Source organism: Pteropus vampyrus, unplaced genomic scaffold (genome assembly GCF_000151845.1).
Source record: "Pteropus vampyrus isolate Shadow unplaced genomic scaffold, Pvam_2.0 Scaffold129, whole genome shotgun sequence".
Lineage (NCBI taxonomy): Eukaryota > Metazoa > Chordata > Mammalia > Chiroptera > Pteropodidae > Pteropus > Pteropus vampyrus.
The window spans coordinates 2,435,634-2,442,614 of record NW_011888910.1 but is presented as its reverse complement, the minus strand read 5'-3'; the positions used below and the strand labels follow the sequence as shown (position 1 = coordinate 2,442,614).

At 38.1% G+C, this 6,981-nt stretch overlaps 1 pseudogene; it reads right to left on the bottom strand.

Moving 5' to 3' along the window:
- Nucleotides 1-642: 642 nt before the first annotated feature.
- Nucleotides 643-758, bottom strand: LOC111744211 (annotated as a pseudogene).
- Between the last annotated feature and the right edge of the window lie 6,223 nt (nt 759-6,981).

Sequence of the window (6,981 nt, the reverse complement as noted above, 5' to 3'; positions counted from 1 at the left end):
CCCAATCCAGTTTCCAGTGCCAGGAAGAGAAGTCTCCACAACTTCTGGCTGTGAAAACCAGAGGAATATATATATATACCATCAAACAGCTTCTAAACTTTTACCAATTAAATAACTTCTCTGGTTGGAAGGGGACAGAGGTGGGCAGAAGACTTTACTATATATATACATGTCTGTCTATGTCTATTCATATAAATCTGTCTATGTCTATAACTGTGAATGCATGTATTTAAAGAAGGATGTTTTACACTTTTAAAAAAGGTAAAGAGAGAAAGAGAAAGAGAGAGAGAAGGGAAGAAAAGAGGAGGGAGGGACAATACAAAGATGTTCACGTCTATTGATTGTTGGCATCTCGATGACCATCCTTGGAAGTCTCTTCTAAATCATAGTTACTAATTTCAGTAAGGTTTTTCACATCTCTGAAAAGGATCAGGGATGCTCAATTTGTGCCATGGCAGTGAATAAATTGCTCCTGGAGAATTTGTCTGCATGATGGTTCCTAGTATTTGATTATAATGTTTCTATTATTCTCTAAGAGTCTGATGATACTATGAGTGATGCTTCTTTCCCAGAGAACAAAAAATTATAACTCTCCAATACTTTATTTTTAAACATAGTCTTTATTATTATTATTATTATTTATGCCTACAGCACCTGGTCTTCCTAGGTGGTCTCCCATCCAAGTACTAACCAGGCCCGACCCTGCTTAGCTTCCAAGATCAGACATTAGGTTTGTTCAGGGTGGCATGGCCGTAGACCATGGACTGTGGCTCCACTGGGGCATGAACCCAGGACCTTCTGCATGTAAACAGACGTGCTGACCGCTACACTATGGAACCATGTCCGACACATAGTCTTTTAATAATATTCTCTAGTATTGTTCTTTTTCTTCAAAATTGAACAGAGAATTAACCATATTAGGTATAATGGGTTTCTGATAGAATATTAGGCTTCACTACTTCTGTGTCATGCTATAATTTTTATTTTTGCTTTAAATACATTGTTCGGGAAGCTCATTATAACTTTTCCATATTTCACCAAGTTTAGAACTTAATGGGAAATAATAAAATCTCCCCTGCCAAAGCTCACCACTCCCTAAAGATGAGAACACTTCAGCTATTGAACTGGCATAGGATACAACATCTCAGAGTGTCTGTTCACTAGCCGATGTGCAGAAACTAAAACTCTGAGTCCAAAGAACTATTTAGAGTGTTGGCGTATGCGTGGTTTATATGAAATTAGATGACACATTGGTTATAAACAGAGAGCAATGATCACTTGGTAAAACAATACCTGTGGTCAGTGTTTTGGGGTTAGATGTTTTTAACTTTTATTAAAAAAAAAATGCCTTAGAGAACCAGGAAATGAATATATTATTTATTTACCTTTGCTTTTCTAAAAAAAAGATACTTCTTTATAAAAAAAACAAATCCCTCTCACAATAATTCTGTTAAAACACATGAGTCCAAATTAAATGCTCTTGCCATCTTGCTCAGCTCTTACAAAGCCACTTAATAAATTAGTTGTTGTTCAGGTCTCTTACTGATGCACAGTCTCTACTCTGGGACATTTTCAGTCTTTTGCTTATTCTGTTTAAACCTTGTTATAATTTCTCACAGAAGAGGCATTAATTATTTGCCTTACATACTCTATAAGGAGCCTTCCCGGGCCTCCCAAACAGAGATCCCTGTCCTAGTGCACTATTTCTGTGCTAAATGGCCCTCATGACTTCTGTAAAACAAAGACACAAACATCTCTGTTGCTGCAACTAACTCCTATCCTAGTTACTTCCTCTTGGTGTGGGATTCCTCAAAGACAATGCATTACTTTTTATAAAGCTTAGGACATTTTCCTTGAGGCATTTTTGAGAACCACCAAGGAAAACAACTTCTGCTTTAAGTATGATAGTCTGAATTTCTTCGAGCTGCTCTCTCACACTAGTTATGAGGCAGGCAGTGGTGCCAAGAGTAGCTCAGTAGCTCAAATGGTTTGCTCATCAGTCAATCAACAATAGCCAAAGGAGCTTTATGTCTTAACCTGGTAATTTCCGCAGGCTTATTTTGTCATTGTGGCATTTACACTTTACTATAAGCCCCCAGAGGGATGTGTTCCACTTAGTGGAGATTCATGGGACATTCTTAGTAAAAAGCTCTATGTTATAGAATTCTGTTCTTTCTGTGTGATCACAGCAAAGAGGAGAGGATCACTGTTGGTAGATGACAATGATTATAATAAAAGAAGAATTTTATTTGTAAATGGTGAATAAAATGGATTCTGGCAAGATGGAGTTCTCTGAAATATCTTGGTTATCTAATCTCTTGCTCCTTACATTGGCATCTTAGATATGAATGATGTGCACATTGTGTGGTCTGGATCCTCCAACATCTAGGTCCTTGTGTGCTTCACTGCACTGCAGAGCTAGAAGGCCAAAGACTACATTTCATATTTCCTGTAACTAGGGTTTGGGAAGTGAATTAAGTCCTCCCATTTAAATGTTGTAGTACTTATCTATTGCTAAGAAAGAAATTATTCAAAAAACTAGCTCCTAATATAGCAAATATTTATTCTCTCTCTTAGTTCTGAGAGTCAGGATTCTGGGAATGGTTTAGCTGGGTTGTTGGGCCCAGGGTCTCTCATGAAGCCTGGATGTCCACAGGGACTCTAGTCTCTGTAGCTGGAGGAGCTGCTTCCATGCTCACTCAGCTGACAGAAGATCTCAGTTCCTTACCACATGAGTTTCCCCTCAGGACGAGGCAACTGGTTTTCCCTAGAGCAAGAGATCTGAGAAAGTGAACAAGTGAGTGTAATAATGATAGAATTCATAGTGTCTTTTATAGCCCAATCTTGGAAGTGACATACCATTACTTCTGCTGTGCTCTATTGGTCACACAGATGACCCCTGGTACAGTGGTGGAGGGACTACACCAGGATATGAACACCAGGAAACAGAGATCATTAGGGACTATCGTGGAGGCTGGTGACAGCTCCAAAAGGTTCAAAGGGCAGAGATGATAGAGGAGCCATATTTCTGCTTACATGACCGCTTTTGCTAACAAGTAGGATAATAGAGAGGGATTGGCTGCAGCAAGTCTAGCTTTGTTATTGTGGATGTTGAAAGGCATTCTGGTGGCTGTGCTGGCTCAGCTTTCTGGTGGTAGCAGCAAAGCTTCTATCTCAGCTCAAGTGGATGTGTGCTCTTGAACTGAACAGTTCCAGAGACCACTTCCGGAGATGCACTAAGACTCATGCCTCCAGCCCTCTCAATGTATTACATTCTGTTTCCTTTAAAATAGCTGCAGTAATTCCCTAGTCCTGAAACTGGACCATGACTGATACAGACAAGTATCAGTCCTCCAGGTAGTAACATCAAGCATGATTGTGCCAGGGACTATTCTAAACATGTTACTTTCATTTATTTCATTCATTTATAGATGAGGAAATTGAGATGCTGAGAGATTAAGTGAGTTTCCCACACTCACACAGGTAATGAGAAGTAGAGCTGGACTTCAGAGTCCATACTATTAACCCTGTGCCACACCGGGGTCATTCAGAAGGCTGCATCTTGCACAGGATTGTCATCCTCTTAGAAGGATGGCAATGGCTAAAAGGACTTTGCCCCTGAAGGCTGAACGGGTCTTGGGTTTATTCACATAATCATTTTTTATTTTTATGAGACATCTGGCAGATAATAATTCACTGTTAAGAATCTTAAGCTCCAGGCAAAAAAACAGCACCAAGCTCATAGCCAAGAGCAGTGAGTAGAGGCAATAAAGCCATTGTCTCTAATTTCTCCTATGGATACTTGGGTAAGAGTCCTAATGTTAGGGAGCAAATTTTGAATATTTAAATTTATTAAAATTTAATTAAACAAATTAAATAATTAATAAAACAAACAAATGAAATTGGTTAACATTTAATAATTTATTAAAATATTGAAAAATTTTACCTAAGTCTCAATGTGTTCAGACATTACAATGACAAAACTGACTCCTACTCTATGCTAAATATTACTATCCGTCTATAGAATGAGGATAATTAAGTCCCAGTGAAACCAACTTGCTCACATCCCTTTCATTATGGGAATCACAGGACCTCTATTGAATCCTAGCTGGCACATAGTATTATGTTATTCTCGAAATACAAAGTTCTACCTATGAATTCATTCAACAGATTTTTCTTGAGCAGATACTACACTCTGTACACTGGATACTTAAGTAGAGAGTTAAAATAGTGATGAGTGAGGTCTCTGAGGCTACCTAAAGCAGGTCATGGGCTCTCTGCTAAGTGGCAGAGGTGTAAACAGCCAATTCACCTGCTTCACACAGTTATCACTCTCAGATCAGACCCCAAGTTCGAGGGTCAGTTCTCATAAAGAGTGGAATACTGAGTGTCCCAGGAAACTTTGATATGGCAGGGGAGTCCTAACACTGATTTATTATACAAGCAAAATTGAGTGGATATTTAAAGCAAGAAAGAGAATTAAGAAAATAATTGTTATAATCAAACTAACCATTTTTCAAGTGTTTCCTGCATGCCAGGTATAAATACTTTGCAGATATTCTCAAATTTAATGTTCACAACTGTCTTCATGAAAGAGGTTCTACTAGTATCTTCACCCAACAAATGGAGAAATGAAGGCCAAGATGGTCATTTATTTGCTTAAAATTACACAGCTGGTTGGTCATGAAGCCAGAACTGAATTCATGTGGGTCTAATTCCACAGGCTCTTGATCCTCAAATCCTGGCTGATTGGCCCAGATCACTCAAGTAAATTGTTTATACCTACTGATATCATCTCTGTGCTTGTCCTGACCTCAACTGATAAGTGCATTTGCCATTATCCCCAGTCCTAGCCAGTGCTTTGAGGAGGTTGGGAAAACCAATATTTCTTTTAGTGCCTCATAGTAAATACTAGGTAGATAAAGGATATTGTGACATTTTTTTCTTAACCATTTGGCTTTTTCCATAATAATGCAGTTAATTAAACCTGCCGCCCACAGATCTGCTCAGCTGAGGCTGATATAAGGACATAAACTGATCTTTCTGGTTTTAGATTTTTTCAAAGTCAAGTTCATATGTCCATCACAAGGTGCTGTTTCCACCTATATAGCTGAATTACAAAGAAAAAGTTCTCTATTTATTGAGCAGTGCAGGGATTCTCAAACTATAATGTGCATCCAAATCTTCAAGACAGATTCTTGGGCTCCATGTTGGATCTAGTGAATTGAAATCTTAAGGAGATTAGCCAAGCAATCTGCATTTTAACCAGCAGGCCAGCTGAGTCCCAAAGGATTCAGTGGAGTAGAACCCTAAGACAGAGAGGCTTTCATTGGCATTTGGTTGACATGCCTAATCATACCTGAATCAGCTGGAGTTACACTGGAACACAGGTCTGAATTCAAATTCAACTTGCACCATTTACCAGCTGGGTGACTTTAGTTAAGTCACTTATCCTACTTAGCTTCAGTTTTCTTATTTACAGAATGGAATTGACAGTACTCTCCTCTTTAGGATAAAATTATTGTGTATTAAATGGCAAATTATATACAAAGCACTTACCACAATTCCTGACTAACAAATGTTATTGTTGCTGTTGCTTTTGATTTGTTATAGGAGCATTGCCATGACGCCTGACACAACTAGCCCATATTTTTAGTCCTATTGACACTGTCTCAGTACATGCTATAGTGATTCACCTTGAAGTTGGTTGCATGTGTGCTAAGTGTTTTTGTATGGCATGAGTGCAAAAAAAAATCTGGGAGTCCTAATGGATCAGAAGCTGGGTATTTATGCCTTCATTCGTTAACCAAAAATTGTTTACCTCTGTATGCTGCTGCATTTTGCTATATTCTGAGGACAGCGAGATGAATATGACATAATGATCATGGATTCTAAGAGGAGACATACCTACATAACCAACTTTAATATAATATTACTGAGCAGGAAAGAATAATTTAGTCCTGTTGTTAGTAAATTTTTAAAATATTTTTTAACATGTTAAAGTACAACATTAATTAAAGTTTAACATTTTGGAATTGTGACAAAGGGTACCTACTACATACAACTCTACACACCTTTATTGTAGGCTTGTTCCAATCCTGGCTGTTGAAGCTTTGAAGAGTCAAAGGCCATCACTGACCTGGCAAATAGGACACACAAGGCTGGGATTTTTTTTTTTTTCTTGAAATTACACATTTGTTCAGGTCATTTCCATTACTTATAATCTCCCTTTCTCTTTTCCTTTATCCACATCTTAAATATTCTTTAGTTCTTACTTCCCTCACATATCCTACTCAGATTACCATCAGCCTTCATTGATCCCCTTCTCCTCTGAATTCCATTCTGTCATGTATTCATCAAATATTCATGAAATGCTTTATTAAGGGAGCAAGAGGTAGAATGACTAGGGATGAGATCAGAGAAGCACCCCAGACCAGATGATTTACAGACTTAAGGCCACAGTAATGACTTTGGAATTTCCTTGGAGTGATAAGAAAAGCCACTGGAATTTCCTACAGGGATCTGTGATGTGACTTACATTTAAAGAAGATTCCTCTGGTTGCTCTGTGGACTACAGACTGCAGAGGTTTAGAGTAGAAGTAAAGAGGCCAATTAGGAGGTCTTGCAATACTCTTATTAAAAGAAACTGATAGCTTGGATTGTGATCTTAGTGTTGGAAGTCTTGAGAAGTTACTGTATTTGGGACATATTCCAGAAGGATAGCTGATGTGATTAATTTGATGATATCAGGTATAAGATATGAGACTGATAATGGGATCCCTTTCGCAGAGCTTTGTTCTAAAGTAGAAACCTTTGTTAGAATCCTATTGTTTCTGTAACAAATTATCACAAATGTAAAACAATACAGTTATTATCTTACAGGTCGTCTGAGGTTCAAAATCAGACTCACTGAGCAAAGGTTAAGGTATAATCTGGCTTCTTCTGGAGGTTCCAGGAGAGAATCCATTTCCTTGTTTTTTT